The sequence below is a fragment of the Ornithodoros turicata genome, chromosome 9, assembly GCF_037126465.1.
Source record: "Ornithodoros turicata isolate Travis chromosome 9, ASM3712646v1, whole genome shotgun sequence".
NCBI classification, from domain to species: domain Eukaryota; kingdom Metazoa; phylum Arthropoda; class Arachnida; order Ixodida; family Argasidae; genus Ornithodoros; species Ornithodoros turicata.
This window is the reverse complement of record NC_088209.1, coordinates 30,952,046-30,979,026: the sequence shown is the minus strand read 5'-3', so window position 1 is coordinate 30,979,026 and position 26,981 is coordinate 30,952,046. Positions and strand designations below refer to the sequence as shown.

At 44.4% G+C, this 26,981-nt stretch overlaps 3 long non-coding RNA genes across 4 annotated transcripts; 2 read left to right on the top strand and 1 right to left on the bottom strand.

The window, feature by feature from the left end:
- Nucleotides 1–12,815: 12,815 nt before the first annotated feature.
- Nucleotides 12,816–13,396, bottom strand: LOC135367885 (uncharacterized). The gene is made up of 2 exons (XR_010414567.1): nt 13,168–13,396; nt 12,816–13,004 (listed from the first exon to the last, which is right to left on the bottom strand). It is a non-coding gene; the product is annotated as an uncharacterized LOC135367885 (long non-coding RNA).
- Nucleotides 13,397–20,818: 7,422 nt separating this feature from the next.
- Nucleotides 20,819–22,259, top strand: LOC135367884 (uncharacterized). Its single transcript, XR_010414566.1, has 5 exons — nt 20,819–20,863; nt 20,974–21,031; nt 21,135–21,192; nt 21,303–21,360; nt 21,800–22,259. It is a non-coding gene; the product is annotated as an uncharacterized LOC135367884 (long non-coding RNA).
- A 568-nt stretch (nt 22,260–22,827) lies between these two features.
- On the top strand, nt 22,828–25,261 carry LOC135367883 (uncharacterized). Of its 2 annotated transcripts, none has more exons than XR_010414565.1 (4): nt 22,828–23,630; nt 23,733–23,791; nt 23,902–23,959; nt 25,212–25,261. It is a non-coding gene; the product is annotated as an uncharacterized LOC135367883 (long non-coding RNA). The 2 variants fall into 2 exon arrangements; XR_010414564.1 differs by lacking the exon at nt 25,212–25,261 and adding an exon at nt 24,246–24,547.
- The last annotated feature ends 1,720 nt before the right edge of the window (nt 25,262–26,981 follow it).

Sequence of the window (26,981 nt, the reverse complement as noted above, 5' to 3'; positions counted from 1 at the left end):
CGATTGGTGAAGAGATTAGAGAACTTGTATTGGTACATCGCTATGTCATAGAGGAAAATATCGTAAATAGCGGAGAAAGCTATTGGGGGGGGGGGGGGGGTATCGTTTATCGAAAGAAAGAAAAAATAAAAGAAAGAGGGGGCGGTCTGCCTGCCGAGACGGGCGGCAACCCAAGCAGCACAATGTACTGAAAGTCGAGTGCAATAGGAGTGGACGGTATGTGTCTTATCAATGTTTTTTTACTTTCGCGAGTCTATTCAAGGCCTTCCAGCTACCCGTCCACCCCTATTGCACTCGACTTTCAGTACATTTTGCTGCTTGGGAAGTTGCGACAGAGAGATAGAAGAAAAAGAGATAAGAAAGAAAAAGAAACACACACACACAAAAAAAAAAAAAAAAAACGGCACGACGCACAGCGATGATACGTTCAGTGCAAAGTTCGGTGGCTGTGCTATCTGGTGGTCACGTTCGGTTCACACCACACAATTCACCGTAATAGCTTTCAGTTGGTCACATTTGTTACAGCAGGTCACATAGCTGTTGGTCACATTTGTTGGTCACAGGTTCCCGTGAAACACACGTGAACTATAGGCTGACACTGACCTGCTCCGTTTGCTAGTGCTATCTAAGAATTCCACGTGTCTCACGTGCAGCTGAGGCGTGTGATGCAACTGCCTGGACGCGTGTTGCCGACAGAAGCACTTGATATAGTTATAATTGCATCTCATTATCACTACGCAAAGAAAACACAAAACTGAAACCGAAACTTGATCAGCCCCCACAACCCTGAACTGTTCGACCGCGGTTGCGTCGTCTTCAGGACTCCGATCACGGTGTCTTGCTGTTTGAATTCTCCTGACACGGAAGTGTCTGACGAATTTAATTTCGAAAACAAGCCTAGACGCGCATGGCCATTCGATGCCTCCCAACGTCACAACACAAAATACCATCATGCGGTTCTATTGCCTAAAATTTAACGCATCAAACTTTAATTTGGTAACGCCAGTACTGACGGTGTTAGGATTGAAAATGAGATTATACACCCGAAGGAGCAATGTACGTCTCTGTGTTCTATTTCACTTTTTCTCTTCGGGCTTTACCTATTCAGGGGAAATTGGCATTCCACCAGGAATATTTCCTCGCACAGACAGCAACGGGAAGACAGATATATACAAAAGCGTAGAATGTCTTCTATCCAATATTACCACGGAGAGACAAGACCTTCGTCTAAGAAAGTGGGAGTGTTTTGGTAGAGGGCGTTGCCATTCGGGAAAACAAGTCGTATCGGAAGGAATGTCCGGAATTAGTCTAAATTGCTGTTCGCACCATTCATTCCATCTGGCGATGGTAAGCGTCTGCCTCCAAGCGTGAATACACGAAAGGCCCGACGAGCCCGAGTTCTGCCGAACTTCTACCACTTTGTTAATATTACTTATTCAAGGGAAGTGCATCGTTCTAAAAAAAGAAGGCATAAAGTAGCGGAGATTAACTCCACGAATGATCCTGTTTTATACATGAATGGGGTCGCGACGAACGAAAGTACAAAATGTGTGCAGGGCCCACGCATAGCCTCTTCGTTGAGTGTGACGGGGTAAGCCCTATGGAGATGGAATAGTATGCAGCAAATTAAGTCGCGAGCTCTTGCCGTTGTAGTACTTCGTTTTAATCCGCGCCAGCCATCATTATCGGATGGGCTGAACACGAACGAAACATAATGGGACGAAGATGCACAGAGCCAACTTTGCGATTATGGAAGAGGATGCATCGTCTCAAGACGGCAAGCTTTTTGTTAGTTAGTTTTTCGATCATACCGTCCTGCCCGATCGATGACACCAAAAGCACTTTCTATCTCTTTACTTGGTTGCCACTAATTGGCTCATTTTCTAGTGGTGCGCTTTGTCGTACGAAGCGTTAGGTTATTGAACCCTGTATAAAAACATTTTTATCAGATAGGAATCTTTTATTACACAGGGTGCCTTTTTTTTTAGCTGCACCAAATTTAGGAAAAGAAGAATTTCATTAGGATACTTTCAGTTTCGTCATTAGCTTACCCGACTTGGCGGCCATTAGGAATAAGTTTGGTTTTGCAGTGAAGCGGCTAATTAACAGATATTATTAACTTTTTAATTTGATGCCTTCAGGGAAATATGAGATAGCAGAATTGAAGGCAGTCATTATTAAAGAGTCCATGAAATGATTTTCGAGAATTCCGAGTACTCTACCGGAAACGATTATCATGATCCCTCACTAGCATGCACACATCGACTTTTAACCGTATTCAGTGCACCGGGAGCGCAGCTACCTCGCAAAAACAGCGGGGCGTGACCGCCAAATACATCCCTTCGAAGCCGGCATAATACGTCATCAACGTCCAGTCCTCTTAGCCAATTGTGGACGACCGGGAGCATGCACACCGAGTGACCACGTGGGAGCATCGTTTCGGTTTGGACAACAACAACGCCGTATATCTGCCATCGAAATCAGTAGAAATATGGCGAAATGCAAATTGTTCAGCGATGCAAGAAAAGATTATGCGTCGCACACAGCGTCTAGCAATCGTTCCCTTACGCAGCAGCTCCCAAAAGGCCACCACCGACAGAGAGATTTTCTGACGAAGAAGAAGATGTTCATTTTATTCGGTGCGCTCTCCTTCCGGGAAGTCAGTCGCTTGTAGAACTGAAAAAAAAAGAAAAAAAAAGGAATACTAGAAAAAGAACTTTACGCTGGAACATCTGAAAACTAGTCAGCTATAGGCTATAGCCCAACGGACTAGCCCTCCGTTTTCTCCGGCGGCACACTCGTTGAAATGCCCATCTTCGCTTGCTTGCATGGTTGTTATTATAACGGGTTATATGGGCGAGGAGGCGGAAATCGACCATCGAGGAGCACTGTTGCCAGACGTGTGGGTAGGGCGGGCACCTCACGACGTCATACTTCTCAAAAATAGAAATTCTAAAAATCCATAAAAATTCATGAAAATTCAGTAGGATTTACACCGTATATTGGCAGTTTAGGGATATGATAGCTCCTTATACACTCTAAGCCGGTACTGGGAAAAGACACGGGTTCGAATCCGAGCACCGGCTGCGTTGCCTGAGGTTTTCCCTGGGTTTTCCGAAGACACTCCAGACAAATGTCGGCTGAGTTCCCCCTGAAGCCGGCCCAGGACGCATACTTACCCCCTGTCCCCCCGCCACTCCTTCCTGCTGTCTTCTCTGCTGTGCTCTGTCCAACATTACTTAATGTCCAACGAAAAAATAAAGAAAAGCACGGAATAAATTTTGCAGCGTCTCTTGAGCAGGTACGTAGCTCCAGAAGCACTAGCACGAATTACCTGGGGATGTCTCGAATCAGTCTCGTCCTTGCGAATGATTAAAAAAATATATCCCCTTAGTACGTCCCAGAATGAGAAGTAAAATGAGGAGCTTCGTTTCCTAACCACGTTAAACGTTGCCCAACAGTTGCCACGAGGCAAGCGAACTGCTACGAAGGTACTGTATGTGCAGAATTACATCCAGCGAGGCCTAGTACTTTTCGAGATTAACATAAAAAACCACCTGTTCGCAGTCGTCCGGTGACATGAAGCATTAGCATTGAAGTGACGCAATCATTAGTAGACTTCGTGCACGTGGCGCAGATCGGTGACCGAAATGAGCTCGAGCGATGATTGTGTTGATAGTTCAGTGATTAGCAACCTCATCTGTTCTTCTTTTCCTGCTTCTTTCCTTTGCCATTTCTTTTCTTTTCTTCTTTTTGTTTTCCTTTTCTCTTCTTCCCCATTTTTCCTTTTTTTGGGTATAGCAAGCCGACCTCCGGCCTAACCTTTCCTTTCTTTTTTCTTAATAAACATATTCTCCCCTTTTTTTACTGGAACATGCCCCATTGGGGGCAACAACTGTCGTGCCCTTTATGCAATTTATCCGTTATTGCGTCCTCCCCGATCGGCTCATAGGTTAGTGGGGAACGCCGTAGCAACCATTGTAAACAAGTATTTCAGCTCAAGGGATACATCGAACATATAGCCTCATAACGCTGTTTCTATTTGTGACAACATACCAAGTGAAGTTATTCGCTGCTCACCAGTTGTAATCTAAGCGCTGCGGCTGGACTGGACCACGCTGGAGTTTTGAGATTTACAGCGCTTAGAATGTATAGGAAGTATATTGCATCAGAGGTACAGTGTTTCAGTAAAGCGCAATGTGTAATCACTGGAACAAAGTTATTGAAGACGACACGAATAACAATTAAATAATGAATTATTTCCAGTGCTCGTGTTGTGTTTTGTCGCTTCTTTGTGCCCTGCAATGGGGCTTTTTAGCGCTTTTATGAGTTATTGATTTATTATGATGCTGTAAGGAATGTAAGTGGGGCGCCATATCACTGTTGCAGAAAATCATTCAATTGTTCATAACTAATGAAGATCTCATTTACGTGTGTCATGTGTGTGTGCGTGTGTGTGCGTGTGTGTATGGCTCATCTTTTTCATCGTCATCCCACTCATATATTACCCCGCATGCAACCGGTCTCTCGACCAGCCTCTAAGGCCGTTTTGTGTATCTGTCTGTGTGTATGTATGTGTGTGTGTATTTCGTTTTCTTTCCTTTTTTCGATTTCTTACCTTTTTAGTTATCTTTCCTTTTTCGTTTCTTTCTTTTTTCTTTTCTTTCTTCTTTCTCTTTCCTTTTTTTCTTTCTTCTTTCGTTTTTTTCGTTTCTTTCTTTTTTCGTTTATTTCTTCTTTTTTCGTTTTTCGTTTTCTTTCCTTTCTTCGTTTTCTCCTTTTTTATTTCGCTTTCTTTGTTTCCCTTTTTCGTTTTCTTCCCATCTTTCGTCCCCTTTCTTTTTCCGCTCCTCTCTACGAAAGAAACAGCAAGTCGGCCTTTGCCTGACTAACCTTTCCTTGCTTTTTTTCTCAATAAACATATCCCCCCCCCCTCGCATGCACTGAGGTATATGGTACCGCAATTGTTGCGGTGAAACACCTCATCTCTTCGTCATTCATGTATAGTTGTTGTTGTTGTAATTTATGCTGATGGTGTGGACAATACACAAAACCGGAGGCCATGCGTTAAAGATTCACCGGGACGATATCCTTTTACAAGTTCATCGTTGATTGTTAGCTTTGTCACGTAATGTACCCTAATCGTCGCAGCCTTCACTGGTGCAGACGTTCGGTGACTTGAACCGTTTGTTGCGAGGGGCCTGGATGAGTACACGGCTTATTCCCATGAACGTGCTTTGAGTGGTTCCACAAACTGATCAGGTCTCACCGGTCTCTGCTTTTCAACCACAACGGTGCGTTCCGCTACGCATGCGTTTAGCTGGGATTTATTTGTACGTTTGTTTCACTAAGGAAGAGATACAACATGTGGAAAGGGGAAGCATAGGAGGAATATAAGTATTGGGAAAATTGCTTCACCACAAATCCGCTTTCGCGAATACATACATGAGGATATACCCTCTTCTGCCGCTAACGCATTATTCGATGGCATCTGCGTTCCTCTTTACAGTATTGGTGACATCGACTCCCTATGCGCTGGGCAACATTGGCGAGGTTTGCAGTCATATCGCTGGAAGTACAAATACACTCATTTATGGAATGTTGCTCTTTCTGGATTGCAACGTTCTCCTTTCAATTACTCCCGTGCCATTATTGCCTAGGCTATGTCCAAATATCCGATACCAATATGTGCAGTCTCTCTCTCTCTCTTTCTTTTTGTCTGTGCACCAGAATGCACAGTAAGTGGCATATTGTTCGGAATTCATAACTCTTCCACGAATTCGAGCGGAATGGAACATACGTATATAAGCAAAGAAAAATGCATGAATGAATGAATACATTTCTCCACAACATAATAACAAATACATGATGATGATGATTGAGCGCAAGGGTTCTCATACCAGAATGCGAACGCGTCACAAAACAACAAGTTCATTCGCTATGCAGAGTATCTGGCGATAGCCAGTCTGAATTCTCTATTTTAAATCATAGTAGCAGTCTCGTTCCATGAAGCGCTTTCATTTCGCGATGGAACTTCGCGCATTCGGGAAAGAGGACGAGAGGTTTGCCTCCCCCCCCTCCTCCTCCTCCTCCCGGCCTCTTACCAATTACTCGTAGTATTGTGCTTTTCTGCGAATACTTACCTGCCTTTATGCATATCTTGCGTCCGACCTCTCCTGTTTATTGCGAAATACATGCTTCATCTGTCGCGTAATCCCCATATTTCAATACGGGTTGTTGAAAGCGAGCGCAATATGCGCACATTTAGGACCTGTTCGGAGGGTATTTCGAACCCTTTTCAAGAGCTGCGCTGTAAGAAAAATTTTCGTAATTTTAATGCACGTGTGACTGCTAGCTCTGTTGCCGGCGTATGTGCCGTAACCTATATGCGCTGCACAAAATCCGTTTGGACGAGCTGGGTCTGACGACACTTCGGTCCTCGCACCTCTGTCGCTTACAGCCTCCGCATGACGTCTACATATTCGCCGTCGGTGCGCCACATGTGCTCGGCAGTTCCGGGCCGAAGATACGACTTACAACCCATTCCTATACTCTGTCGACCCATTGATGGAGTTTGTCATCGTTTGCCACCGCAGTCTTAAAGAAGAATCCCTTGTCCACAGCCTACGACTCAATGTTGCTCGTACACCCTCACTTATCTTCAAAATGGGTCGGCTAAATTCACCAAACTGCAATGTCTGTGGCGTCGAAGCTGACATCTCACACCGGCTCCTGCACTGTCAGCAGCACCTTCACCATATAGGAACACCCTCCGTTGCCGTCTGCTCCAGATTGGCTGCAACGACTTTCCGTTGGCCGCTGTCCTTGAGCCCCGTTCTGCACCCCAACCAGTGGGCTGTCCACTGCCGCTCTCCTCGGTTTTCTCCGAGTCTCAGGACTCGTGAACTGCATGTGACGTTGTTCTAGTGTCTCTTTTCTTCTTTCTTTCTTTCCTTTGTTTCCTTCTTTTTCTTTTCAGTTTTTTCTTTTTCCCTTACGGCACATATGCCGGCAACAGAGTTAGCGGTATAGAGTTAGCTAAGAAGCAAGCGAGCTGGTGAAGGTTGAGAGTAGCCTAAGAAAGCTGACAAGACAACATAAGAAAGCTGATGGTATAGTAAACATGCTGCAAGGTCGGAAGTCTTTAAGAAAGAACCCTAATAGAATCGCCTCTTGCTTTTTCTTCATTATCTGTGTCCAGAAACTCGCAGTCTCAGCAGAACGCATGTGTACTATTCCCTGAGGGCTGTATACGTATATCTTCCCCGTTGCTCTTTCCTTATTTCACTGTCCAAACAAAGCAGTGCTTACACTAAACGATCCCAGGTGCGGGTACGTGCTGCGCCGTTGTGATTGCAGAAGGAGCTCAGCAACGATCAATACGTCAGGAATTGCAGGACAAATTGTTGTCTTGGGAAACGCGAGAAGAACAAGGCAAGGCCGAGCGTTGGTATCGGATTCTCTCCTGGGACTTATTTGTTACTAAAGAATACAGGAAGTTGCTTCCTTTGCTAAAGCTACGCTAAATATATCTACTTGTGGCGTTTTGCACCCTGCAATTCAGGGTACGGCGTGACGTCCCGTGCTAGACATCGGGAAGATGTCGAACAAGAAACGGACGACCGGCTGTGCTATCAGCCCCTCAGTATGTGCGCCCGCTCTTGCTTGCTGCTAGGGCATCACTCCAAGGGGGAAAAAGCGACACCTCAGTGTTCCGTAAACTTTTGGCCCAAGCTACGTCATAAGAAGGAGACACAGCAGGAAAAGAAGACTCAAAGGTTATAACCTGTTGAACTACGTGAAGTCCACAATAAGTGTTCTCTTTCTTTTATTGGCACGTAACTGCCGCCTTGTATTTACTTGTTAATGAATGATGTCATTGAGATTCTCTACAATTGGCACTCGGGCAGCGCCTAGCCTGCACCACGGCATGGGCCCCGTATCATCGTCGTCTAGGGTACGCAAAGTAATTACCATATTCTGAGGAACGTTTGCGTTTTCTCAAAGCACATGCACATGCAAAACAGGGGAAATCAGTATTATACGTGACGACGACAACGGACATGGGGTTCGTAGGTCGTGATCGTACCACAATATTCATCAGTCATACGTGTCTTTGTTAGACATAACGAGGTTATAAATAGATTCAACTGACAAATTGGGGGCAGTTTACTGCGGCATTCGAAGACAAATATCTCAAGTGGGTGATCTGGACAAGTCGAGTGCCAGTGTAGCCGAACAACTTACCGGTGCTACCACAACCGTTACTCTGTCCGTTATTCTCCTCGAATGTGCGCGGTTTCGCACTGCACGTCATCATCATCATCATCGTTACTCTGTCGAAAGATCTGTCAATAGTGGATGTTGAGTATGAAAGGCCTCCAGACACCCGAAGCAGGCATAACGCCTGTATAAAAGATAAAGGCTGCACGTTCACTGCATCATCGAAGCATGAGTTATCCGCGATGGCCGCCTTGCCCACAGTGCTTGGCAGTCTTGCTGCGCATCATTGTCACCCTACACCCATACTGGGCGTAAAAAAAAAATCAATAGTAGACCTCAGTTCACCGGTCACTCAACAGCGCTCTTTCCGAGCGATGGCATTACAGCATGAGACACAAGAAGCCAGCCTGTTGGAGGACTTCTGCGTGCTGTTCTCGAAATCATCTGAAACGTCTTCTACGGAAGTATACGGACAGTCTGGACGGTATGGAGAGCGCAGATATCGCTGGACGCAATATCGCAGATCTCTATGCACTATATAGCCAAAGATGAGACCAAGAATGTCGAGACCCGGGCGCTCCACTGCTACCAGCATCAATCTGCGCCAGCCGCGGACGGATTATGTCTGATCCATGCTCGGTTCACACTGTTGCATTTTCACTCATTACGGACGCGGCGCGGTTGTCATGGCAACGAAGTACGGCGAACCAAAAAGCATACGCACCGCAAGAGTTAAGCTCGACCGAACTCCATGCGGTGGTGGTGGTGACGAAAACCGGCTTGCCGTTGTTGGCCTCACGAATGTGGGCTGCGTCACAACTGTAGCCAGGATGAGATGAGATGATGTGATAACAGATGAAGGAATGATGACGGCCGAAAGTTACGATGCGAACCGAACTCCATGCGATTTACCTCCGTCTACGCAGCAGACCGCCCGGGTACCTCCCAGTCTCGAACAATAAAACAATAAAAAAGCTCACATCTCCATCATTAAAAAAAAAACAAAAACAAATCAATCAATCAATCAACAACCAAAGCAGCAAATGGCAGCCACAAGCGCGAGACATCCTCCCCCTTATCCGCTATGTTTTGCGTATCCCCATTTCCCTCATTGACGACCCACTCATAGCACTTGTTGGTCTTCATTTCGGGTACGTTTGTATAGTCTGAAATGGGCCGTCGGGTCTGACACTTTCACGCTTCCGGAAACGTGCCACTTATTGACAACGAAATGTGCGCTCACGCAGTCGTGCAGCAGAAGTTCCCACTCAGATGAAAGCGAAAATCAAGATCGATTGACGAATATGAGGGCCCATATCTTTTCACATATTCGCACGCTCCTAGCAGTTTCCGATACTCGAAATTTAAATGAAGACGGAAATGCTCAGAAGTGTTCTATGTATAGGAGTTTGTGTCTCCAACTCAGGGGCAAACGATCACGCTAAATATAGCGTATTTTTTTGTCTTCTTCTTCTTTATGTCGTAAAACAAATACAGGCTACACCAGTCCAATAATCTCGTCACGGACTCGACTCGCGCTCTTCTGGTGAGCAACGCGTGCAATACGTGGAGTAGCTGTTGCCGGGCATGAGTATGAATACAAATCAATCTTTTACGAGCTGCACTGCAGCAAGCAAACGGTTCCAAATGACACTTCCCCGGTGCACATTCTGCGTTCCAGTGTTGCGCTGGACGTGATCCGATATGTAATGCATCCCATGAAGGAGGCTAGGAGTATTTTGTTTTGTGCTTCTTAGGGTGTCTGTTTGTCTTTCGATAAAACCGGTCTTGCATTATTTCTTGAAAACGAGGAGAGTATGAGTAGCGTGGAAAATGCGCTGCAAAGCCAACTAAAACGTTTAATATTAGCTTTTGTTGATAAGGCTCAGCAACCGGTGCACGAACGCTCTTTTTCGTGCTTCTCAGTTGTGCTTTTTAGACGTTCCCCTTCAACCTGTCGTGCATCCTCTGACTGAAATGTACTTGCAACATGCAAAAAACAAAACAAAATAAAATAAAAGAAAGAAAGAAATAATGAAACACCCGCCGGAATACCGTTACCGTTACCCGTAAAAAGTAACGCGATACTTCATGCGCTACTTTTTAGGAAAGAAACAAACAGTATCGTTGATGACGTACTTCAAACGTCTTAAAATAATAAAATAAAGCAATATCTCAAAATAATAAATCGACGTCCAATGGAGGTTAACGTAGGTTGCCCGAAGGCTAAAATTTTGAAAACCGTTTTTTTTTACAGATTTACTAAAGCCTACTCGGTATCCTGCATATCTTTTTCTCTTCCTCTAAAGCAAATAAAGCACAAAGCAAGGCTACCGATAAAAGGCTCAGCAGCTTTGTCACAAAAAAGCTCGGATTCCCCGGAACGAGAAGTTAGTAAACATACCATGGTGTGCTTTTTCAGATTGGACGTTGACTTCCTTGACGCACAGATAAAGCTTTCCCACCGAGGCGCATACTAGACATCTGAACACCACGCTACTGTTTTGTACTGTAGCAGGCCATGGTCCTTCTGTTGCAGCGGACAAGAAATGGCAACTGTCAAGCACCTCAGCGTACGTGGTGCAATGTCATGTGGAATGTCATGTGGAATGTACGTGTACTATTCGGGTCAGTGAACACGATTCCCTTCGTATTCGGTTCAGCTATAAAACTAGTTTCTTCGTATTTCCTTTGGCTATACATGTGTTGGCTTCTTTTTCAAAATGAACACACGTAAGCTAATGTAAATTTGAGCACATGCAGGGTCGGACACACATAAGAGTATCGCGGGAGCGCATGACCTGCATGTACGCCAGCGCCGCGTAACGGATGCTCCTGGGTTTAAGGCCTCGTGCCTAGCGAACGTTCGCCACCTCTCGGTTGGGTTTGTCATTGCTCTCGTGGCGCGGGTGGGTTCCGGGGAGACCCACTTGCTGTTGCTATTCAGCCTCTGCTGGCGATGTTCGGGGAAAGCTCCCTCCCGGGGAAAGGCAGCCACCGCCGCACAGAACCCAGCTTTACGTGATGTGATAAAAGAAGGGGGAACCCACCTTTATGCAGCCGGCAATGCCGCCAGGAACATGCTTATAATAAACGCGGCGCTGGCGTAACAACAAACAAAAAGTAGCAAAAGCGAGTGACCTTCTTTCATGAACTTCAATGTCACGGTCCAGTGCCGAGCTTGAAATAAATTCAAAACGTCATTTTAACCATAACTTAAAAACCCGAGACTAGGGGACAAAAATACGACAAACACAAACAAGGTCTCGGGTTCTTAAGTTATGGATTTATACCACCAGCTCGCTTGCTACCTCTCTGTCCTCTCGTCATTTTAACGCCACGCACAAGTTCAAAAGGCGCATTTTCTGTCGCTTTGAACTTTGATTTTACAGCCCCGCGCTGCAACGTCAGTCACGTTAACAGTCCAATCATGTTTCCCCACCCATCAACACAGTGCCGTGATAAAGATATCAGAGCCCAAAATAAGTTCAGCAACGTTATTTTGACGTCACGCCGAAAGTTCAAAAGACACCTTTACTGTTGCTTTCGAACTCAGTCACGCGGTCCACGTAGCGCTTCTCCGGATCTGCTGAACTTTCTTCAGTTGTGAACTTTGCAAGGAATAGAACAGAAGTAGAAAAAAAAAAAAAAGACTTCGGTCGCACTGCATGGTGCGACCAACTGTTCCAGGACGCTTGACGTGTGGAAGCACTGTATATGATTTAAAAGATTTCAGCACTTATTCCTTGAGGTAGTTCGCCAGTGCATACAGCGTAGGCAGCTGCTGCTTTTGCCAGCTCCCCCACTATCTTCTCAACCCTAAAAGGTCGGTTGTCAAGTTGCGACGAATCTAGCACCCCTGGCTTAAGACTTTCAGCAGCTAAATGAAAGTTCTTAGACTGCTCACAGTAAGCACACACACTCATTAGGACGTACTCTATTTCTCCGATAGCGTAGAAGTGGCGACTTCTAAACTTAACCTCAGAACACCAAAAGGTCAGTCGTACCCGTTTTAACAGTTTCAGCAATAAGATAGTTCTCATTTTTTGCATCAGGAATGGAACTGGAAGAACTCCCGAAAGTTAGCCTCAGAAAACACCAAGACGTTAGCAGATGGGTAAACGAGCCGAGGCGAGCTCCATCTGGGGACATACACAACACATAAAGCCTCCAAGTGCTTATTCATAAAGTTCTTGGGACTTTCACCCATTCCGACGTGCCTAGCCGATGCCCCAGAGAACACAAGTAACCCTCAGGAGAACTAACAGCATCATGTTTATTTGCATACACCGCTGCTCCCTACACCAACAGTCGTCAAGATGCATTTCTTTTCCGCGCTCGTAGCTCTGTGGCTTAAGCTTCCCCCTCAGTAGAAAACCGACAATGAACGTCTAATGGGGGCTATCAGGGGTAACACCTTGCCATCACCACACTCCCACCTTTTCAAACGTCTTGCAAGTGAAAGATGTCACCGGAAGGACAGTCAGCCAGGAGCTGAAGACCAGGACGACCTCGTCGGAGACTCAGACGCCGTTGGGCAAGGGTCCAAGTCGATAAGGAAGTCTTCTGACCCGGGGTCGCTGTGGCTGGTCGCGTCGGCACTGTCAAGTTAAGGCGCAGCGGGGTGTCCGAGGACGGCGGAGGAACTGCAGAGCTGTTGAGACTAGCGTACTGAGCGACGTCTCTCCTGTAGCAGGTCCCGTGCCACCGGCGTGGGTACGTGGACGGGACTGTCGAGAAAGCTGAATTCCTCTTGGACGGTACCGGCAAGCAAAGACAAACTGCGGGAAACAGCAAATAAGCAAAACTCAAAGGAAAAACACAAGGACGAAACACTTGCGAAAACTAACAACTATCTGCTTATGTTCCCTAGGTAAGCGAGCCCCAGAGAACACAAGCAACATTCAGGTTAACCAGCAACATACAGCATAATTATTCGCTTACAGCGCAGTTCATCGCAGTAGACCACTGCCGTAATCTGCCGGCTGCCGAAGGAACCCGTCCGCCGCTCACGAAGATGTTGCTCACACCAGTCGTCAGGATGGCTTTCTTTTCAGAGTTGGTTGCGCTGCGGGTTATATAAGCTGCACCTTCCCTCGCAGTAAAGAGGGAAACAGCACGTGTGGGACCACTACCGGCGATAACACCTTGCTATCGCCACGCGTCTTATCTAGTAAAAGATAGTTCTAGGAGATATTTTGGTTTTCCAGAATAAATGCGCATGACATTTTCTCTACACGGCGCTCTTCGCAGTACCACCCCTCCCGTGAGTTGCCCAAGGATGAAACGTCAGGTTTCGAAGCGATGTAAACAATACATCATATTTTTCCTTTTAATTTTGTTTCATATATAGGGTTCATTACAGGGTTGCCCAGCGGTCCTGTCACTGCATCATGTAAGAAAATGGTAAGACAAAAAAATTAATCAATCAATCAATATTCACGCACTCGTAATCCTACGCACCTATATTACGCACAAGTACCTATTACCTATATTACGCACTATCCTATTACGCACTGGTATATAATCCTACTGCGACATGTGTGGGTCCAGTGTGACGTGTAAAGCCGTGTTCTATATGCTAGCATGTAGCCGCATAGAAGCAGTTATCGTGTGTATAGTATATTCTATCAGGCTATTGCCCGCTTATGCCATTATAAGGCTTTATGCATTCAACGCGGGCACTAAATTGAACATAAACCATTCAGCGTCTCTTGGCACCGTCATTGCAATAAACAGATCTGAGCAAAAGCATCGGAAATGTATATGGTACGGCCTTGACAAACTTTCAGCGCTGACGAACCATTTAATCTTTTTCGCTCCACCTCTTTACGCAGGTTATCAGCGGGCTCACCTAAAAGTTTTCACAGGGCATTGTCAAGTTATTATCTAGGCGTGCGTGATCTTAACTGATTTGACGGGGCGTTTTGCGCGATTCGGTTATCTTTTTTTTGGTCTGGCAGAGAACGGGACGTGGGAACATGCGCAGTTAATATGTTTGTAGTACAGAAAACAATCCTCTGCACTGCCTCGGCGCACCTCCCAGCACAGCAGGGAAAGCACTGATGTTTAGAGGTATTTTCCCGCTATTTTTTTCGCATAACGGACACGGAATGGACCGAAAGGCCTTCCGGACGCCAGCATGTAATAGTCCTTGTTTGCCTAATGGAAAGGTATCCTGTTCACATGCTGTCTAGACTAAGCCTAACGTGAACCAATGCTGGGGCAACATATATCAACATTTCACAACGTTCCTGCAACATTATCAAGAGTGGACCAACATTGCTTGACATTCAGCAATGTTCATGTAACATGGCAGAGCAAAGTTCGAGGAACGTTACGGCTCTACGCTTCCTAACATTGTTTATTGACTTTCCGTCGACGTTGGCCATCCCATTTCGAAAAGTAATCAGTGTACCAAACCAATAGTAGGCGTAACCATAAAACTTGTGTCAATAATAAGGTAACACTGAGCCACGCAGTAACTTATAGGGCTTTCAGGAATTGCAATATGTGTCACAGCGTCACGTGGTCATAGGATGTCACGTCGTGGTGGCTGTCAATAAAAGTATCTGTCGAAACCAGAATTCAAAATTGAAACCGACGAAAGTAGCGATATGAAAGAGCCCCCAAAGTTAAGGAAATGTCGACCGTTTATGCATGGTGATGCTGATGATGATAGCAGTGCATGCTTTCAGGGCAGAGGGTTGGGGGGCTAGATTTGACCATGGAACAAGCAATTTTGTGATAGCGAGAGAGCGGGAGCCTAGTTGATTTAGAGGCACTTTTGCAGCACCTTGACGAGAAGCGAGCGTTGGATCGCTGGTAGGAGCGTTGGTGGCACTAATAGTCGAGGGATGGAATATGCATACCAGAGAGTCACACAAGTAATAAAAGTCAGAAACACCAGCGGCATGGCCGAGTGGGCTAAGGCGTCCGCTCGTTGGTGGTAACCAAGGTCGTGCTCTAGACTGGGAGGTGGTGGGTTCGAATCCTACCGCCGGCTGTGCTGTCTGAGGTTTTCCCTGGGTTTTCCGAAGACTTTCCAGACGAATGTCGGCACAGTTCCCCCTGAAGTCGGCCCAGGACGCATACTAACCCCCCTGTCCCCCACTCCTTCCTGCTATCGTCTGTCCACATCTGTACGTCGCTCATAGCCACAGTTGCTTCGCGGCGCTAACACGCAATAAAAAAAAAAAAAGTCAGAAACAGTAGACAGAAAATTCTGGAAGAAGAAATACTAGTAAGGATATAAAGCATACTAGTAAGGATATATTGAAGTACAGAATAGAAAAAATTATCCATAGTATTACTAGCCAAGAGGTCATGGAAATGCAAGAAGGTCTAAAATATCGGGAACAGTTCGAAGTAATCGTCAGAAATTGTCACACTGAATAGTACATTAATGGCAAAATTGTAAACAAAAGGAGTAGGACAAATTGCTCGAAGTACTCGGAGATAACATTCAAAAGACTGTACTAATGTTGTAGTAGCAGTCAGAAATATTTTACTGGTGCTGTCAGAAAGTAGCCTGTAGTATGATCAACGGGCCATTAACGAATATGAGACACATAGGATTGAGGTCGGCATGGAAGGATTTCGGAGCAGAATGCTTATAATACGAAGGTGTCAGGTTATGTGCATTCGGTGCCGTGCTCTCATAACAGGTATACAAGCAAATATATTGCATAGCTTTAAAAATTTTGTTCATAGTTGCATGCCTATTTCTGGAGCTCTTAGTGCAGCTATCTGCACTGTACACTCTCACGAGAGAAACGGACAGTAAGCGTAAAAAAAGGTGCGTTTTTTGTTTTTGCTCTCGCTCAATGCGTCATGTACTCTCGCTTACTGCGTTTACGGATAGTAAAGGTAAAAAAAATCTAGTCGTTTTTTAACTCTTATTTTAGGAATTTGCAGTTGACGCTTATTCTAGCCGTCAAGCACCTGTAATTTCACAAAAAGATCCTGTGGTTGTAGAAGGCTGTATGAGTAAAATGAGAGGTTCTCGTACTTCTCCGACGTTTGTTTTTATTATTTTAACGTAAAGACAGTTACATATTGCACTGTAACAGATCATTAGATGCTGGCAGAGGTGAGTACATAACAAAATAGCACCAAATGACACTTGTTGAATTTGTACCAACAATATGCTTCCTTGCACAACTTGAGCTCTTGTTAACGCTGTAAAAGAATATGTAATTTTAGTCACAAGTGCACTGCTAACTTCGTTGCCGGCCTACGTGCCGTAACCCGATTATTGCACGAAATTCGTTTGGAGTGCACACTGCAGAGCTCCCATAAGTGCAGAGAATGGCACTTGCATTAAACGGATATAAACTGCGTAAGCCCAGTCCCGGACTGTACAGTGTGCTCTAGGAATGGATTTTGTGCAGCATGCGGCACAAATGCCGGAAATAGAGTTAGCAGTCACTCGTGCAGTAAAATTGCGGCAATTTTTCTTACAGTCTAGATCCCGCAAACTCCACAGAGATGGATGCAGTTGTTTAAAATAAACGGCGGGGGGGGGGGGGGGGGGGGGGCAGCGTTAAATGGCAAAATTGTTCATGCAGTATATATTATATTAAACACAATGAGTCAAAAATACCATTTTGGTCACGTCTTTCACAACCATAGTTATGCGAATAAAGGTGCCACAATTTTTTTTGCGAAATGCATGGCTTTCGATATTGCACGATCTAAGTGGCAGAAATCATTGGCTACGGAACATTTGAAATTTTTTGTTTGTTTTTGCATTCGGCTGATTCGGCTGACAAGAAGGAGTGCACCTCCCAGTGCTACCATTCACCGCTCTATTCATCTCATTTTGTGTGATGATAGGCATCTGTTAGGTCCTGTAGTCTCTTACTACGGTAACATTTTTCGAACATTGAATAGCCCTTCACGAGGAACACTTGCAGCTGCCCAAGCAGCTATCGATGTGCCGATAAGTAAGTAAAAGGCCCCTCACATAGTATACCCAAAGCAACAAAACTAAGGCGTCAGGGCAAATCAGCACCTTCCAAGTTTTACCAAGGAATATCTGGTATTGTCTGGAATAATGGTATTGTCAAATGGCTTCACATGGCAGTGCAGCAGTATATACCGCAGAAAGGATACTGTTTCAAGTGTTTCGATGAGAAAGCTAACCTCGAAAATATGGTAGCGCCGTAATAAATCATGCCGGTAAGGGGTTGAGTGAGAGAGAGTGGTTGATTTGTCCCGTCAGATTGGGGGGGGGGGGGGGGGGGACGCGCCCTTGGAAGTCGCTGGGGAGGTGTGTTAGCTTAGCTCAATTGGTAGAGCCCTGCACCTGTAATCCAGCAGATTCCAGTTCGAGTCTTATAGCCTTCTAACCTTTTCCGTCTTTCATTGGTAAGGTGCTCTTCGCCAGACCTGGGCCCATCTCCCCAGAGACCTCCTACATGAAATAGACACAAACGTAACATTTGACTGAATATTGTTAAACGCATAAATCATTTTGAACTCTCTTATAAATAGCATTCCATACGTGCTTTGCACCACCAATACCACTATATAAAAAATCGTGGCCGGCAGTAGTTTACCCAGAATTTCGTCCTTGGGTGGGGGTGGGGGTGGGGGGACTTAGGGGGTGTAGGGGACTTCTGAATAAATCACGGGTGGCCGGTCTTTAAGAGTCAAAAGAATCACATTTGCTTCCTATCAACGCGCCGCGCTGCGCATTAATCTGCAGTAATCATTTCAACTCCAATTACAAAAAGGAATTTGAATTGAGGAATTGAACCAGCTTATTAAGGAATCGTTAACACAGGAGCTTCAACGCGGGAAACGCATATCGAAAAAAAAAACGAGAGAGGAGACTCACCCATAACAACGTGATGTGCTTGTTGATGGCCACACATAAGGCAACAGCCAGGTGGACAATGGGCGTACGCATACGAATTTGCAGCGTGGAGATAACCGGGACAATCATAACTGTTTCGGCTTGGCTGACTAAATAGTGCAAAAGTTGTCTCGTTCGATACAATTTCTTCCTGTCATACGTTTGACACAAAATAAGTGTGAAATTTAATGGAACTCAAGACACCGAGCCCAAAACCTGACGACTTACATTGCTGTAGGATGATGTATGTTGTGAGGCCATGAGACGCCAGAAGCCACTAGAGTGTCGATTATCACAGCGAAAGACAAGAGACGCTTGGCAGTTTGCATCATGGTTTGCATACCATATACGGCACTACGTGCACGCGCTCTCAGGGCCCGTATAACAAAGGAAGAACAATATGCGTCAATATAGGCGTACACTACTGATATTGCGGCGGAGAGCCTCAGCTTATCCCTCAAGGCGAAATATTATGCGTCAGAATAAGAGTAAATCATGTTCCCCGTGCCATCTACGCACAAAACTCCGCCCTTTACGCTTACAGCGGGCGCGTTTATGGGTACTAAGCATAAAACACAGCTTGACGGATACAGCGTCAGCCATTTTGTCGAAACAATTACGCTTAGTAAGGGGAAGGTTGGATGTAAACGTAAATTTATCCGTTTCTTTCATGAGAGTTTAGTGAACACACTGTGTACACGGTATTAAAAAATGTGTTGCTAATAAGCTCAAACTTTTTGGGAACATTTTTTTTTCTTGGCGACCTTTTCTCCAGGGACCATTTCTCCAGGGACCTTTCCTCCAGGGACCTCTCCTCTGGGGACCTTTCCTCTGGGGACATTTTTGCTGTGCGATGTTTTCACCTGGGGCATTTTCTCCTATACAACCAGGTTGTGCCACGTACATGTCAGATATATGAGAAAGCTATAGAAATGTTCCCTTTCAGACCTGCTTAGAAAGCTACTTGGTTCCTTCCTTCTTTCTTTTTTTTTTCCATTGAAACGAGTCGTTTGGAATCTTGCATTTCGTTTCATTTTGAAAGGGAAAATATACGAACCTCTCGAACGCAAAATAAGCAATTTTGGCTCCGTTCTCTAGGGAAATGCGTTAATTTACTAAAACTCAATCAGAAGTGCCTTGGGAATTAAAAGCCAAAAATAAAAATGGCGATATTGAGATAATACTTAGCACACATACTCAGCAGGTGCTCTTCTTTTGCATGTACACTTGGACATAAAGGACGACCTTTATGAGAAATATTAAAAGAAATAAAAATGCTACTGGTTGAGCTGAAATTAAACACACGTACTCAGTAAAAGATACCCTTTATTCTGTAGGTTTTTTTTTATTGCGTGTTAGCGCCGCGAAGCAACTGTGGCTATGAGCGACGTACAGACGTGGACAGATAGAGAGAGGACAGCAGGGAGGCGTGGGGTACAGGGGGGTTAGTATGCGTCCTGGGCCGACTTCAGGGTATTCTGTAGGTGGGCAGGAAGAAGGACCTCCGAAATTTGGCCTCAGAAAACACCAAGAGGTCAGTCTTATTATAATTACCTCGACGGAAAGTAATTGTTCTGAGGCTGGAACATACAAACGGACATACAAACCCAAGACAACCCTCAAGTTGCCTAGGAACATTAACAGTAATTAAAATGCTCATATTGGGCTGAAGTTAAGCACACAATGCTTAATAAAAGCTCCTATTTATTCTGCAGACCCACTTAAGGAAGGGGGACCTACGGAATTTGGCCTCAGAAAACAACAAGAGGTTAGTCTTATCTTTTGTTCCATTTTTAGTGAAGAAATCAAAAATGCTCCTATGGAACTGAAACTAAGCACACATCCCCAGCTCTTTATTCTGCAAGTGAAATGGTACAGGAAAAATAACAGGCGAAATTTGGTCTTAGAAAACACGAAGAGGGTCTTACGTTCTATTCCGTGTTCAGTGAAACAACAAAAATGTCTCTATTTTGCAGAAACTAAGCACACATGCTCAGTACAAGGTACGGCTTGCGACACGGTTGTCAGAAATCGACACCCTGTTGTTTATCCCATCTCAAACCTCGAGGTGTTGCAAGATAATTTATTTCGAGTAAGAAACACATGCAGCATGTGGTCTAGCTCTAAATACAATATTCGAACAACATTTTCAAGGGCATTCAAGGAAATATGAGCTGCAGAACTACAGACAGGCGATTTCAGAAAAACCGTCTCGCGAGCAGTACTCCGTATTTCGCCGGTAGCGAAATTTTGAAACAATTTCGAAATTTGGCCTCACAGAACTCCAATAGGTCAGACTTACCTGTTTTTACGCTTTCTGCAAAGAAATAAAAGTGCTCAGATTGCTTAGAGTAAGCGCACACACTCAGTAGAAGGTACCCTCTTATTTCGCAGGTAGCATATGGGACTGGAAGAAGGATCTTCAAAGTTTGGCCTCAGAGAACATCAATAGGTCAGTCTCGCCTGTTTTAACACTCTCAGCAAATGAATAAAAGTGCATAGATTGTTCAGAGTAAGCACACACACTCAGTAGAAGGTACACCTTAAGCCCTTATTTCGCAGGTAGCATATGGGTCTGGAAGAAGGATCTTCAAAATTTGGCCTCAGAGAACACCAATAGGTCAGTCTCGCCTGTTTTAACACTCTCAGCAAATGAATAAAAGTATTTAGATTGGTCAGAGCAAGCACACACATTCAGTAGAAGGTACTCCTTATTTCGCAGCTAACGTGGGACTGGGAGAAGGACCTTCCAAGTTTGGCCTCAGAGGACACCAATAGGTCAGTCTCACCTGTCTTGACACTTTAAGCAAAGAAGTAAAAGTGCTTAGATTGCTCAATGTAAGTACAGACACTCAGTAGAAGGTACCCCTTAAGCACTTATTTCGCAGGTAGCATATGAGATTGGAAGAAAAACCTGCCCAATTTGGCCTCAGACAACACCAATAGGTCAGTCTTACCTGTTTTAACAATTTCAGCAAAGAAATAAAAGCGCTTAGAATGCTCAGAGTACGCAAACACACTCAGTAGAAGGTGATTCCTTATTTCTCAGGTAGCATATGGGACTGGAAGAACGATCTTTAAAATTTGGCCTCAGAGAACACCAATAGGTCAGTTTCCGCTGTTTTAATACTTTCAGCAAAGAACTAAAAGTGCTTAGATTGCTCAGAGTAAGCACGCACACGCAGTAGAAGTTACCCCTTAAGCTCTGATTTCTCAGGTAGCACATGAGACTGGAAGAAGGACTTGCAAAATTTGGCCTCAGACGACGCCAATAGGTCAGTTTTACCTGTTTTAACATTTTCAGCAATGAAATATAAAGTGCTTAGATTGCTCAATGTAAGCACGGACACTCAATAGAAGGTACCCCTAAAGCTCTTATGTCGCTGGTAGCATATGAGACTGGAAGAAGGATCTTCAAAATTTGGCCTCAGAGAACACCACTAGGTCAGCCTTACCTGTTTTAAGACTTTCAGCAAAGAACTAAAAGTGCTTAGATTGCCTAGAGTAAGCACACAGACTCAGTAGAAGGTACCCCTTAAGCCCTTATTTCGCAGGTAGCATATGGGACTGGGAGAAGGACCTTTGAAATTTGGCCTCAGAGAACACCAATAGATCAGCCTTACATGTTTTAATAGTCTCAGCAAAGAAATAAAAGTGCTTAGATTGCTCAGAGTAAGCACACATACTCAATATGAGGTACTCCTTCTTTCGCAGGTAGCATATGGGACTGGAAGAAGGATCTTTAAAATTGGGCCTCAGAGGACACCTATAGGGCAGTCTAACCTGTTTTGACACATCCAGCAAAGAACTAAAAGTGCTTAGATAGCTCAGGGTAAGCGCACACACTCAGTAAAAGTTACCCCTTAAGCTCTTATTTCGCAGCTAACATATAAGACTGGAAGAAGGCTGTTCAAAATTTCGCATCAGAAAACACCAATAGGTCAGATTCACCTGTTTTGACACTTTCAGCAAAGAACTAAAAGTGCTTAGATTGCTTAGAGTAAGCACACAGACTCAATAGAAGGTACCCCTTAAGCTCTTATTTCTCAGGTAGCACATGAGACTGGAAGAAGGACTTGCAAAATTTGGCCTCAGACAACGCCAATAGGTCAGTTTTACCTGTTTTAACATTTTTAGCAATGAAATATAAAGTGCTTAGATTGCTCAATGTAAGCACGGACACTCAATAGAAGGTACCCCTAAAGCTCTTATGTCGCTGGTAGCATATGAGACTGGAAGAAGGATCTTCAAAATTTGGCCTCAGAGAGCACCACTAGGTCAGCCTTACCTGTTTTAAGACTTTCAGCAAAGAACTAAAAGTGCTTAGATGCCTAGAGTAAGCACACAGACTCAGTAGAAGGTACCCCTTAAGCCCTTATTTCGCCGGTAGGATATGGGACTGGGAGAAGGACCTTTGAAATTTGGCCTCAGAGAACACCAGTAGATCAGCCTTACATGTTTTAATAATCTCAGCAAAAAAACAAAAGTGCTTAGATTGCTCAGAGTAAGCACACATACTCAATATGAGGTACTCCTTCTTTCGCAGGTAACATATGGGACTGGAAGAAGGATCTTTAAAATTTGGCCTCGGAGAACACCAATAGGTCAGTCTTACCTGTTTTGACACATCCAGCAAAGAACTAAAAGTGCTTAGATAGCTCAGGGTAAGCGCACACACTCAGTAAAAGTTACCCCTTAAGCTCTTATTTCGCAGGTAACATAAGACTGGAAGAAGGCTGTTCAAAATTTCGCATCAGAAAACACCAATAGGTCAGATTCACCTGTTTTGACACTTTCAGCAAAGAACTAAAAGTGCTTAGATTGCTTAGAGTAAGCACACAGACTCAATAGAAGGTACCCCTTAAGCTCTTATTTCGCAGGTAGCATATGAGACTGGAAGAAGGACCTGCAAAATTTGAGCTCAGAGAACGCCGGTCCTGTTTTAACACTTTCAGCAAAGAACTAAAAGTGCTTAGATTGCTCAGGGTAAGCGCACACACTCAGTAAAACGTAGGTGGGTAGAAATCCAGCGAACCGGTAGAATGTAGGAAGGGAGTTGCCTCAGGACAGAAGCCGCCGATATTTCGAACAGAGACTGTTCTTCTTCTGAAGAAGAACAGTCTCAGCCCTTCCTACACTCAGTAAAACTTACCCCTTAAGCTCTTATTTCGCAGGTAGCATATGAGACTGGAAGAAGGACTTGCAAAATTTGGCCTCAGACAGCGCCAATAGGACAGTTTTACCTGTTTTAACATTTTCAGCAAAGAAATATAAAATGCTTAGATTGTTCAATGTAAGCACGGACACTCAGTAGAAGGTACTCCTTATTTCGCATGTAGCATGGGACTGCAAGAAAGATCTTTAAAATTTGGCCCGAGGGAACACCACTAGGTCAGCCTTTCAGCAAGACTTTCAGCAAGGTACTAAGAGTGCTTAGATTGCTCAGAGTAAGCACACACACCCAGTAGAAGCTCTCTTATTTCGCAGGTAGCATATGGGACTGGGAGAAGGACCTTCGAAATTAGGCCTCAGAGAACACCAATAGGTCAGTCTCAGCTGTTTTGACACTTTCAGCAAAGCACTAAAAGTGCATAGATTGCTCAGAGTAAGCACACACACTCAATATGAGGTACTCCTTATTTCGCAGGTAACATGGGACGACTAGGAGAAGGACCTTTGGAATTTGGCCTCAGAGAACACCAATAGGTCTGTCTTACCTATTTTATTAGTTTCAGCAAAGAAATAAAAGTGCTTAGATTGCTTAGAGTAAGCACACAGACTCAGTAGGAGGTACTCCTTAAGCCCTAATTTCGCAGGTAGCGTACCGGACTGGAAAAAGGACTTTCGAAATTTGGTCTCGGAGAAAACCAATAGGTAAGTCATATCTGCTTGAAGCAGTCTTGGGCAGTAACTAAGTTATAAGTAACACGTAACTGTAACTGGTTACTCTTTGCAGTAACTAGCTACCGCTTTCGATTAAAGTAACTCCAAAATGTTACTAAGTTACTCAGGTCCATACCTAAGTTACTCAGGTCCATACCTGAGTAACTTAGTAACATTTTGTAACATGTTCTTAGTAATTTTTAATATTTCGCGTGGACGACGCCAGTTCCCTGGCGTCGTTTTGTCGAGGCTTCAAGTAAATTGCCATTTTTCCTAGCCAGCAATTCTACGAATTTTGTCACTTCAACACAGCCAGAACGACCAAGACCGTGTTGAACAAGAGAGAGACTGATGTTCTGAGGCTGGAACAACATAGAAGGGATAGATACAAGATGACGCACCCCGAAAGTGTTAGCTTAGCTCAATTGGTAGAGCCCTGGACCGGTAATCCAGAAGATGTGGGTTCGATCCCTACAGCTGGCTAACCTTTTCAGTGACTTTCATCTTTCATCGTTGAAGACCGTGTTGTTGAGGCTCATGGGAAAATATCTGTTTATAAGTATGCTAGGCCCAGTACAAATGCAAAAACCAAGTTTTTGAGGGGCTACATTTATTCGACTTTTTTTTTTTCCTTGGAAGGTAACTGTAAACTAATATCCTAGCCATTAAACGGAATGGCAGTAACTACCTCCTAACCAACCATCATCTCGAATGACATCGTTCGCTCCACTGATTTGCTAAAAACAGGAGGCGTACACCTTCTTTGTGAAAATAATGAGGGACAAAATTGTAACAGTAAAGGCGTACGCCTCCTGTTTTTTTAACAAATCAGAGGAAAGAACGATGTCATTCGAGCTGATGATTGGTCATGAGGTGAAGCTACTGCCATTCCGTTTAATGGCTAAGATATTAGTTTACAGTTACCTTCTAAGGAAAAAAAAAAAGTCGAATAAATGTAGCCCCTCAAAAACTTAGTTTTTGCATTTGTACTGGGTTATTAAGTTTGCCATGTGGCTAGGGTATAAGTAAGATACTTTAACGTGGTAACTGTAGCTACAACTAGTTGCATCTCAAAAACAGTAACTGTAACTGAATGATTTTTGCAGGCTAACTGTAACTAACATTTTAGTAGTGAGGTACTTTTTAGTAGTAACTTAACCACGACAGGTTTTAAGTGCTTAGATTTAGCTGCAATCATGCACACGTAACTCAGTAGGGGGTGCTCTTTATTTTGCATGTGGAGATGAAGGGAACAAGGACCTTGGGTGCACATGGTGAGACTACAGGTTTGTGGAATAAAGGATGGGAGGGGAAGGGAGTTATAATGCTTTCTCCTTTACCTTTTTGTGTTTTCTTTTGATTCTATTGGTTAGTGTTTCAGTTGTTCCGAAGCGTGTGTATGCATATGTTGAAGTCTATGAATAAATATGTGAGTTGGCACACGGGAGTTGTGTTGTTGCTCTCTGTCACCCTTCAGAATGTGTCCCACATACCAAGTACCCCATTTCAACACTGGTGAAGGACCTTGGAAATCTGGCATCCGAAAACGCCAAGAGCTCTATCTTGCTCTATATTCTGCAGGTGGAATGGCGCAGGAAGGACTGCGTACACAGGCCATTACAAACTTCATTTGTCCGATTTATTCTCCAGTGTTGAATAACATTTATTCTTAACACCGTGAAGCGGAAGAAAACGTGCATAATTCAGAATGCTGGAAAGGTAAGCGTCTCTCGCCTAGATGGCGCTAAAACTATTCTTGAAAAATTCGCCCCCGTAAAAAAAAACTACGAAAAGGGCGAGAGGGATAGTGCTACCCTCCACCATACGACATTCTAGACTTCCTCTAACCTGAACATCTTGCTCAAATCCATTTAAGGAAATGGACTCGTCCTGCAGGGAGGTAAAGGACACCCCCATTGGTCGAGTCCATTGATATGTTCAGTTTTACTCCGCAAACGGCAGTCCTCTCACCCAAAATCCTGTATTTTTTGGGAAAAGCGCAGCGCCCCCTAGCGGGAACGTCCGGAACTAATTCAAGGCCACGTTAGAGGTCAATCAAGGTTATTCAAGGTCAATCAATGTCAAACAAGGTCAAACAAGGTCAAAGGGGATTAAAAATTTTGGGCCGTTTTTCAACAAAATGGTCCGAGTTTGAAGGTCGTCTTAGAGGTCGAATAGAGGTCAAATAGAGGTCGTTCAAGGTCAATCAAGGTGACTTCTAGAGAATGGACTCGTCCGGGGAGGGAAAGGACCCCCCTTGGGCGAGTCCATTAATGAACTCGTCCGAGGGGTGTCCCTTGCCTCCCCGGACGAGTCCATTAATGGACTCGTCCAAGGAGTGCACCTGCTGCTGGAAGAGTCCATTTCTCCGCGTTGCTTTTGTAGGACTTTGTGGAGCATTTTGGTACAAGGAGGCGCTGCAGTTTCGTAAGGGTAGACGGTACACAATTTGATTACAGGGCACTCCAGATGTTTAGAAAGTGTAGTAAGAGCTTCCTATAACCAGTACTCCTTATTAAATTCTGCAAATCCCCTAAGATACCTACCAACGTTTCATCGCTTACCATACATTCTGCACTTTTCCGTCAAAACTATGAATACAGCCAGAATTAATTTTATTACACATTCAATCAAAGAAACAAAGTTTAATCGCAAATTAAATACAACTGAAGAACGAACGAATTGACACCGGACACGAAGCTTCGAAGTTTTCCGGGGTCAAATTCTCGAAGTACCACCGTCCTGTCCCTTTCCATGGTGTTTGCTGCGGCCAGATTTCGGCGGTCGTCCTTCCTCTCGAATTCCTTCTGCAGAATAAAGAGCACCTTTTACTGAGCATGTGTGCTTAGTTTCAGCTGAACAGGAACATTTTTTGATGATTTCACTGAGCATGGAATAGCAGGCAAGGCTCACCTCTTGGTGTTTTCTCAGGCCAAATTTTGGTGGTTGTTTTTCCTTTACCATTCCACCTGCATAATAAGAAGCACCTTTCTTTAATATAGTGTGCTTAGTT